At 55.7% G+C, this 10,302-nt stretch overlaps 1 long non-coding RNA gene across 1 annotated transcript; it reads right to left on the bottom strand.

Moving 5' to 3' along the window:
- Nucleotides 1–6,036: 6,036 nt before the first annotated feature.
- LOC119038089 (uncharacterized) lies at nucleotides 6,037–8,116 on the bottom strand. The gene is made up of 3 exons (XR_005080360.2): nucleotides 7,974–8,116; nucleotides 6,702–6,863; nucleotides 6,037–6,333 (listed from the first exon to the last, which is right to left on the bottom strand). It is a non-coding gene; the product is annotated as an uncharacterized LOC119038089 (long non-coding RNA).
- Nucleotides 8,117–10,302: the final 2,186 nt, after the last annotated feature.

Raw genomic sequence — 10,302 nt, 5'->3', positions numbered from 1 at the left:
GACGCGACAAAGGAACTGGTATCTGTGAAGGAAATGGGGGTGAGGGCAGGGCTGGGGGTGGGGCGGGCACTCTGGCTGGAGGGGACAGTGTGTCGGAGTCCTGGAGCTGGGAAAGCATGGGGTGACGTCATCCAGGGAACAATATACAGGCCAGGTCCCCAATCTATAACTGTCACCTTGCCAGCCACACCCAGTGGCCATGGGCTGAGAAAGAACTTCACTGAAAATGAATGAACAAGAGACCTCGTGCTCAGGAACAGGCAGTCCTGGCTGGCCATGGTGGGCAGGGGTGCGGGGCAGAGGGGATTGGCAAAGCTGGTGGCCTGGGTGCAGCATTCTGCCTGTCACCCCCTCTGCCCAGATCCCCATAGAGGATGTTTCCCCAAGAACAGGCCCGAGCCTCCTGTGCTTCCACAGCCCCACAGCCTCTGAGCAGCAAGTAAAGGTCTGAGGCTCGGACAGGACAGGACGCGCAGTGTGGGGAGCCACTCCCTAGGGGCCCCCGCGGCCAAACAGCCCTCCCAGAGCCCAAGAGTTGGGGGTTTGCTTGTGGGGCTTTACTGCCACGCCTTGTCCCCTTTCCTTCCCTTCCCTTTGGACAGTTTGGTCCAAACAAAGTCCCAGGGAGAGTGGGGCTGCCTTTTATAGCTGTGATTTGCTGGGCTTTTCCCTGGGAGGGGAGGGTACAGTTCCCCGGTAGAGTTGGTGCTGTTAAGGGCAAGTGGTCAGGCTCGGGCCTTCAGGGACTCTGGCCAGCAGCTCCACTTCCTTAACTAGATTGTTGCCATTTTTTTATAATGGACACAGTGAGGGGCCCAAGAGACAGATGTCTGAGCAGCACAGAAGCATGCTGACGGTCTCTTTCTACAGATGGGGAAAGTGGAGGCCAGAGGGACAGAGTGAGGTCCTTCTCCTGGGTCCAGATGGCTGGCAGGGCCCTCAAGCTCTGACCCCACTGCCCGCTGGAGCTTCCTCCCCCCACCCTTTCCTGACACGTTGCCCCAGTTCTTTCTGCCAGCAGCCTCCCCGCTGCTCCTCCACCCGCCTCCCCCATCTCCTCTGGGAGGCCTGCCCATATTCCCACAGCCTTGGCCTGGCCCAGGCCCCAGCCTGGCCCCACCCTCCAGCAATGTGATTCCAGAGTCTGAGCAGTTCCAGATGAAGGCCTCACACCCTGGAGAGGCAAGGGCCTGCCTGGGGCCTGCCTGCCTGTCTGGTTAGGTGCTGCAGCCCTGGGGCCTTCACACAGTGGGGCCTCCACCAGCACTGCTGAAGGAAGAAGAGTGTCCCCCCAGGCGTCTTTCTAATGGCCACTCGTGGTCGTCCCTCTGCAGTTTTCTCCACCTCACCAACCCTGCCCGAGGTAGCCCTGCAGATAGTTTTGCGGCCATAAACCCACACACAGGGCCAGCATCCAGCAGGACAGTGAGAGGAGGTTCTGTCTCTTGCGGGGTAAGTGAGCACTGAGTGGGGCTTTTTCTGTACCTCCTGGGGGAGGCAGAGTCCCCCTGGAAATGCCCACGTCTCCTCTCCCTGAGTGAGGACAGGTGTGTCAGGGGCTAGTACGAGAACCATAAACAGTGCCCATCTTCCAGGGGACCTCTGATCCCAGTCCCGAAGCGGGCAGCATCCCAGGCGAGTAGAAGAAAATCCTCTCTCCAGCACTCAGGCCTCTGCCAGGTGACACCACCCGCCCCTGCACTCAGACCCAGCTCTGTCCCTTGGCTGCCCTGGTGTCACCCTGGCCACAGGCCTCACCTGCCAGCTGCCAGCCTGTGGCCCCGGGTGCTGAGGATGGCACCCCCGATCCTGTGTGTCAGTTGGCCTCCCACCTCCATCGCCGGACTGCAGGGGCCGCATGGGCAGCACCCACTGGGGGCGTCCCCGCCCAGCCAGGGCTCAGAGAGGCGCACGAGCGGTGCCGTTGGGACTGCCATGAGCCTCACTCCCCTCCTGGTCCCTTCTCAACACCGAAGCACTGGAAACAAAATCCTGGGTCAGGTTTCAAGCCTCAGCTGTAAAGGACATTATCATTTTTTGTTATAATTTTAAAGTTATATATAAAGAAGCAATTTTCATATGTATCATTTAAAGTTTTTTTATTATAATTATCATCATCCTACAGAACTCACTGATTTAGTCCTTAATGTTGCCTCTGTTGACCATGGAGTCCCTGGGCCACTAGCCTGACCAGGGTGGGATTTATACAGACAGGCTCCTCCCAGGCCCAGCCTCACCCCCAGGGCCCCAGGACCCCAGGGCTGGAACCCCCTGCACTGCCAGCCTGGGGTCATGCGGCAGGGCAGGGTTCAGGCTACGGGATGGAGCTGTGACCCACATCTGTTCATACTGTCAGCACTGGAGCTGGCAGCCAGGCCCTGCAACACAATTCGAGGAACTGTTGACTCTGCTTGGCTCACATTTCCAGCCGCCGGCCCCTCCCCACGCCCTCACCTGTTTGTGGTCAGGAAAGCCAGAGAAGACTGTGTGCGTGTGAGAAGACAGCACGTCCCTTCAAGGCACTGATGATGTCAGTGCAGGCACTGGGGGCCTTTGGATGACCCGGGTCAGGTGCCTGGCCAGTGGCAGCCGCTGCTACCTGTTCCTGGGGTCCCAGCTTCTGAGGACCGGCCCTCCCTGACCCTCCCTGCCCCCAACCCCTCTCTGACAGAAGCAGGGGAAGGTGATGAGGTGGGGTGGTGGGGCAGCTGGGGAGAATACTGCCACAGACCCCCAGGGTGAGGAAGAAAGGTGTTTCTCTGTCCTGCCTTCCCCACAGACTCCCACCCCACCTTTCTGTGGTTGGTGCCTGCAGCCGACAGCACCAGGGATACGCCAGGGGAGGCCTGGGCCTCGGCCCGATGCCCCCGACAGTGGTTCCAGGAAAGGACCGGAGTTCCTGGCTGGGTGCCCAGCTCTGTACCCACACATGGGGGGTCTCGAGCCAGTCTCCTCAGCTCACTTGAGCCCCTTTCCCTCATTTGTGAAGTGTCCCTCAGACCTGTCCTGCAGGCTGTTGGGGCGGTTGGGGGGCACATGAGAAGAGAGGCACGTGGGAGTCCTTCACAAGCCCAGGAGTGCCTCACAAGGTCAGCTGTGGCCCAGAGTGTAACTTTAGTCCCGTGACTTCCATGAGGAGGGACAGGGGTCTGTGGCCCCAGTGAACTCTGTAACAAGGACTGAGACGGACCTCAGTGTCAGCGGGAACCAGGATTTAAAAAATCTGAAGGCTTCGGTACTTGGTAGAAGGTGCCAGGAGATGCAGGGTTGGGGGTCAATTACTGGGCTTCCCGGAAAAGGAAACAAGGACATCCTTGCCCGTGACCCATGAATGATAGTGTTAGAGATGGCAGGCACCCTGAAGGGGGTTCTCAAACTGGGTCCCTGCGGGCCCTTGGGCGCCCTGGGTGTGAGGAGGAGAGGAGCTGTGTGGTCTAATTTTTCAATCACCTACTGTTATCTCTTTTATTTACTGTAATTAGAACCTTGACCGGAAAAGAGGTTCCAGTACTAAAAACAAATATTTAAAAACCAGAGACCTAATCTATCCCCACAGTTTTACCAATGAAAAAACTGAGGCCCAAAAAACACAAGTGATTTGTCTGAAACCACCCAGCCAAGCACATGGTATCAGGGCTGCTGCCCAGCCACTAACCCCTGGTCCATGGGAAAAGAGTCAACACCCTGAGGGTGAGGAGAACAGTGGAAAAGGAAGGGGTGCCCCCATCAAGGCCTGGGTCCCAGCCACAGCTCCCCTTATATGACCCCAGAGGTGGGGCCTGAGGGCCAGGAGCCATATTGCCCCAAAGAAGGCAGCCCGGATGCTGCCCTGGATGGATAGGAAGGCAAAGGTTCCTGTGCCCACTTCCTTGACCAGCCAAGAGCTAGGCCCCAGCAAGGCCTCTCCGGCTAACAAACTACCCCAGCCCCAGCCGTCCAGTTTGCCACCCCCTGGCCCAGGCGTTCTCTCAGATTCCTCCCTGCAAGTGTCTGAGGCAGGCAGACAGGTGCCTCTCTTCCCATTTCCAGCTGAAAACGCCGAGGCACCAGCACTAAGTGGGCCTGGAACCGAGCTTCCCTAATGCAAATCCTGTGCGCTCATCATCATTTCCTGCTATCCCTGGTGTCTCTCCCCAGCCCTTGCCGAAGTCAGATAGCTGGCCCCTTCCCCCAGGTCAGCCCTTGCACCCAACCCTGCACTGACTGGCCAACCCTACCCCTCACTGGCTTTCTCAAGGAGAGCTGCCCCAGACAAGGCGCTTCGTGGGTCTCTCGACCAGCCCAGAGCTCTGGGCTTTTTGCATGGCCTTGGCCCAGTCCTTCTCCTGTACAGGTGAACAGAACTACAAAGAGGCAGGGCTAGGCTGCACCTGCCCTTTCCCTAAGATACAGCCTGCAGGTCAGTGCCAGGGTGGCCAACTGTTGTGTTTTGCCCAGGACTATCCCAACTAGCCCTGGAAGTCCCAGGTCCCAAGAAATTCACACTTGGGCAAACGGGGGCAACTGGTCACTCTACTCAGCACGTGTGTATCTGGGGCCACCCCGCCCTGCCCCACTGGACAGGGTCATTCTTTCTGCAGCCTCGGTCTGCAATGAGGCAAATGAATAGGACCGCACTCAGGCCCCTTGGCCTGTGTGTCCCCTCAGACTGGATTGGGGCCTACCTACCACAGGCCCGTAGTAGTCAGAGGCCAAAGTCTGCTCAGAGGTGAGCAGAGGGCCCTCAGCCTGTTGGAGAACCGGTTGTTCCCCAGGTGCTGGGAGAGATCGAGCAGACAGCAGAGAGAGTCCACGAGAGGCCCCGTGAGCCTCGCTCCAGGACCCACTTCACCCTGAAGCTGGGAGGTGGGCCACTGTGGGGTGACCCCACGCGGGGCAACCCTCAGGCTGGAGCCAGGCAGGGCTGGCCTGGGACTGCTGAGGCTGCCTCTACCTGTGTGAGTTTGAGGTGAGTCATTTCCTTCCTCTGCTGGTCTGAGGCTGAGAGTGGAAGGGAGGGGAGAGCATCTAAAAATAGCAGGGCCCAGACTTAGTGACACCTAAAGAGCTTCTCTTGGGCACAGGAGGAGGCAGCTCCTCACCCAGGCCAACAGCAGGTATGACCCCCAGACACAGGCCCCAGGAGGCCGAGGAGGAGGAGGCTGCTGAGACCCCCCTGCCCCTCCCCTTCCCAGGACCAGCGTGGGGTGCTAAGATGAGGAGGAGGCATCTTGAAGGCTGGGACACAAGGACCAGTGCTGGGGTGAGGTGGGCTGGGGTGGGCGTTCAAAGAGAAGAGAGGCCTCGAGCAGACAGGGCCTGGGGAGGGGCAGGAGGTTCTACCATTTGGAAGGCTTAGCCCTCACTGAGGCTGGTAGAGGGGGCCAGGCGGGATCACCAGCCTGGATTTCCCTCCCACGTAATCTCCACCCCCACCCCCACCCCCACACAGAGACACACTGGGGGACACACCGAGACAGCCCTCACACTCAGCCTGCCTGTGTGAATCATTTCCTCCTAGTAGGACTCATCTCCCTGACAAGTAGAACTCAGTTTGCCTGGTCAGCAGCATAGACTGAGGCCCCACTGTGTGCTGGAGCCACACCCTGGAAGCCAAGGAAGCAATAACATGACTCTCCCTGGCCTTGGGGACATCTTCAGAGGCCGACTCAGGAAAGGGCAACACAACAGCCAGAAACACCAGAAGCAGGGAAGGCCCTGTGCAGTGGGACAATCTGGAATCAGGCAGACTTGCACTGCCGCTTCCTGGCCACATGACCCAAGGCAAGTTATTTGGCCTCTCCCTGCCTCAGTTTCCATATCTATATAATGGGTATAAGGCCTTCACCACACATCAAAGACAGTAATCTCCCAAAGCAAACGGAGCCCTTTGCCTCAAAGCTCATGGTATGAAGCCACAACTTTTATTTTTTAAATTTACCAGTTGATTTTAGAGAGAGAGGAAGGGAAGAGAAAAACATTGATTTACTGTTCCACTTATTTATGCACTCATTGTTTGTGTGTGAGCCGACAGGAGTTCGAACCTGCAACCTTAGAGTAACAGGCCAGCACTCTCACCAACTGAGCTATCCAGCCAGGGCCGAGGCTATCAACTTTTAAAAAGCAAAAGGACCCTGAAGATTTCAGTACACATTTCTTCTTTTTTTTTTCCAGTACACATTTCTACCCCAAAGAACTGAGACAATAATACTCTACTTGGCCCCCACCTAGGACAGGTGAAAGTGAGCACCGGAGACAGGAGCTGCATTTTACAACAGTGGCCACTATTATGAACACTTCATACTTACCTCATTTTTCTTATCTTCACAACAGCTCTTTTTGAAGATTTATTTACTTATTTTTAGACAGGGCAGACGGGTGGGAGAAAGAGAGGGAGAAAAACATCAGTGAGTGTTTGCTTTTCATGTACCCCCTACTGGGGACCTGGCCTGCAACCCAGGCATATGCCCTGATTGGGAATCAAACCAGCAACCCATTGGTTCACTGGATGGGGCTCAATCCACTGAGCTACACCAGCCAGGGCTACAACAGCTTTATACAGCAAGCATTACTATCCTCATTTTACATGTGGAACCATGGAGGCCAAAGACAGTAAGTAACTTGCTCAACATTATATAGTTAGCATATGGTAGAGATCAAATTTGGACCCAAATCTGAGGCATACTCCTGTTCATTAGGGGGCACAGGTGGTGGTCTCTTACCTCAGAAGTCAGATGAGGGGACATTGATCTCTGATCCTTTCGAGAGCTGGCGTTTTGGAGACTAGCCTTGGACAATGAGAACAGGCCAAGCCTTTGGCTTAGGGCTGCCTTTCTTCTGTCTCATCTGTCACTCTGGGCCCCCAGCAGCCTTCACAGCCCCTCCTAGAAACACAGAATGTGGTACACTGTCTTCATTTGGGGGGAGGTAGAAGGTACTTTATAAGAGCCCAGTGAGGGAAATGTCATGACCCCCACTTGACAGAAAAGGCAGACAGGTCGAAGAGATCAGGAACCTGTGGTGGTCACAGAGCTGGAGGAGGCAGAGCCTGGACCAAGCCCCGGCCCCTTAGACTCCGAAGCTGAGGCCAGGTCCTGTGCACTGGTGTGTGTGTGCGCACGCGCGAGTGCTTGCCCCCCACCCCCACCCCCGCCCGGCTCATCACGCTTTCCCTGAGCCATTCCGGCTCCCGCTTGCTGGATTACTCGCAAAACCCAAACCTTGCATCAGCCAGACAGAGCTGCTTTCTGCTTCTCTGGGCTTTCCCCACTGTTATCTGACTCATCCCCTGTCAGGCCCAGGAGACCAGAGAGAGCAGCCTCTGATCCCTGTACACAGAGGGAGACACTGAGGCAGGAAGTGACTTGCTCCAATGAGTCAGCAGCCAGAGTTACAGGGGTGCAGGCTGAGAGGCCATCGGTAATGTTCCTGGGCTGGCACATACTCAGTCGAAGGGTTTTTAAGGCCACACAGTAGGCACTAATATCAAGATTTGTGTTGGATTCATGAATGAATGTTGCAGGCCATGGGTGAAGATGAGGGATGGCAATGAAGAAAAGATGAGAATGACATAGGGAAGGAAAAACATACCAATCTCGCCCCAGTCACAGACTCTCAGAGCCCAGCTGGGGCCGGTAGGGTAGCTCACTCTTCTCCGCACTATGAGAATTATCGTGGCTATCACTTATTGGGTGAGCGCTATGACCACTGAGGCTTAACAATGTATGACCATTATCTTGTTTAATGCCTAATATAACCCAGTGAGATTGGTATGTATTATCAGCACCCCCATTTGACAGATGATTTGTCTGAATATCAGAGAGGTTAAGTAACTTCCTCCCAGGACACACAGCTCAGTCCATGTTCCAACAGACCTGGGACAACAAATCCGGGAGCTGACTTAGAATAGCTCTCCATATCCAACGGGGCAGACGGGCCCTGGCGTGTGTGGTACCCACGTGGACTGCCCAGGTGTGTCTGCACCAGAAACTCACGTGTCTGTCAGCGCAGTGCAGGGGCGGAGAAACAGCCCAGAACAGAACGTCAATCCCCCGGGGAAAATAAACCAGGGCACCTGGACTGCACGGGGTCTTCAGGCACGGGGAGCTGCTTGGGCAGTGTGCACACAGGCGCATTCCTGACCTGTGCAGGCCCAGTAAGCCTCCAGAGCAGCGCCCTTCCTCCAAACCCAGCACAAGGAGCCATGAAAACTGGGGGAGGAGGTCAACTACTATGAGCTGGTCTGCCAGGGCTCCTCCGCCCCGCCCCCAACACCCGTCCAGCGCCCGCAGACGCGCCCCGCCGCAGCACGTTGCCTGCGATTGCCCCATCCAGCCGCATCCGCTTGCGTTGTCCTGCAAGTTGCGCACAGCGCGCGCCCGGCGGGCGGAGCTGCTCAGGCTACCCTCTTCCTTGGCTCCCCGCCCGGTACCCTCTCCCTCCGCTGCCCAGACCCAGGTCAGACTGAGTCCTCGGGAGGCCCATTAACCCGGTGGTGGCCGGGGCCTCATGCCAGACACCTTTGATGTTTGCCCTTTGCTCCCTCTGCTCAGAGCCCACAAATGAGGGAAATTGAGTAAGCCAGTTTAGCAAGACAGGAAACTCCTGGCCACTTTATTACGATTTTCCGGCAACTTTTTTTTTTTTTTTTTTTTGCAGAGGTGGGGGCAGGGCTGTGGGTAGGGGGGACGGGGGAGGAGACTCCTGGGGGACGGGAATTTCTGTAGTTAAGGAGCTTAGGGTCTAATTCACTCCTGTAGATCTTCCTGGCCTCTGCCTATACCCCTGCTCACGAATAGTGCTTGACCTTCCTACATGGGACACAAATTCTTGTTAAAATGCATTTCCTCACCCTCCTCCTGCTTTTAGTGACTGCCCCCCCCCCAAAAAAAAAACCCAAGTGAGAGAAGGGTGAGTTTAAGGTTGAAGCTGAAGGGTGTCATTTGGGGCCTTAGCTTCTGCCTTGGGCGTTGGTTTGCTGTTTCACCTGAGCAAGTCCCCTGATCTCTCTGGGCCGCATTTCTGCAGGGGAATCAGTAATAAGTAACCTGCCTGGCCCTAAGGCTCAGGACAGGCTTTGAACGCCTCCCATTCGAAGCAGAGTTTCCTCCCGAAGATTAATTTTCTCCTGGGTCTTTTCAGGCTGGAGCCATGGCATTTGGTGTCTGGACCTAGTGTAACGAGTGGCTCTCTATTGCCTACAGGAGAAAGTCCAAATTCCTTGGCTTGGCATTCGGGGCTTTCTGACATAGAGTCTGCCCTGCCTCTTTAGCCTTGCCCTCAAATACACCCCTATACTGTAGACTTAGGAGGAGTCTGCCCCAGTACACACCACACAGTGTTCATACTTCTGTGTTCTTGCTCATGCTGTTCCCTCTGCCAAGAATGCTTTTCCCTGTCCTCCTCAAATGATTGGCTCCTTCTCATCTAGCTCTCCACTTAAATGTCACCACCTGTGACATTTAATACCCAAGCGGTCTTTTCCGGATACCCAGTGTAACTCAGGGGCCTTCTTAGTCTTCCTCAAAGCTTCTTACCCTTTCCCTCCTCAGCTCTCCCGGCATCTTGGGAGCAGTTTGTCTCTCCCGGGGCTGGAAGGCGGGAGGGAGAGAGCATGCGCATTTTCTTCATATCCGTGTCCCCAGAATGTACCAAGGTGCCTGGCATATGGAAAGAGCTTAATAAGTATTTATGGAAAGGAAGACAGGATGGATGACTGATAGCAAACACACTGAGCACAGCCCAAACGCTGTCAGCAGGCACTGCTGTTGTAACCGATGGTGCAGCTGGACAGTGGAATCCGGTGCAGCCATTAGATGGTCTCCTGCTGCCTGGTGAGAAAAGAAAGTTGGTCTCTTTCTAATTAAAAAGAAAAGAACTGATGGGGAGGTGGTCGGATGTATATACATATATATAAACATAAAAACTCCAGTCAGTACACACTGATCTGAATACCCCTGAGGAGTAGGATGCAGACCCGGTGATGGTTTATGGTGTATCTAAAACCTTGACCAGACATCACCTCGTCCAGAAGTCTCTGATCCTGTCCTCGAGTTAGAGGGCCTGCTTCTGAGCACGTAGCCGGGTGCACTGAGGCGCACGGCCCAATTCTCCTTCCTCAGAGTCCAGTCCAGAGGCTGGGCACGTGAGGCGAGGGCCCCCCAGGTGGACGACACCTGGTGCAGGTAGAAACAGTTGGTGAAGACAGTGATGGCAGCAGGACTGTCACCGGGCAGCCTAGCTCCGCCTCCCAGGTCACACTACTGCAGGTCTATCGGTAGAGCCGAAATACTACAGGAAGCCTGGCCTTAGTGCAAAGCTATG

Source organism: Artibeus jamaicensis, unplaced genomic scaffold (assembly GCF_021234435.1).
Source record: "Artibeus jamaicensis isolate MK-2021 breed Jamaican fruit bat unplaced genomic scaffold, CSHL_Jam_final contig_332, whole genome shotgun sequence".
NCBI classification, from domain to species: Eukaryota; Metazoa; Chordata; class Mammalia; order Chiroptera; family Phyllostomidae; genus Artibeus; species Artibeus jamaicensis.
This window is presented reverse-complemented; position numbering and strand designations above follow the sequence as displayed.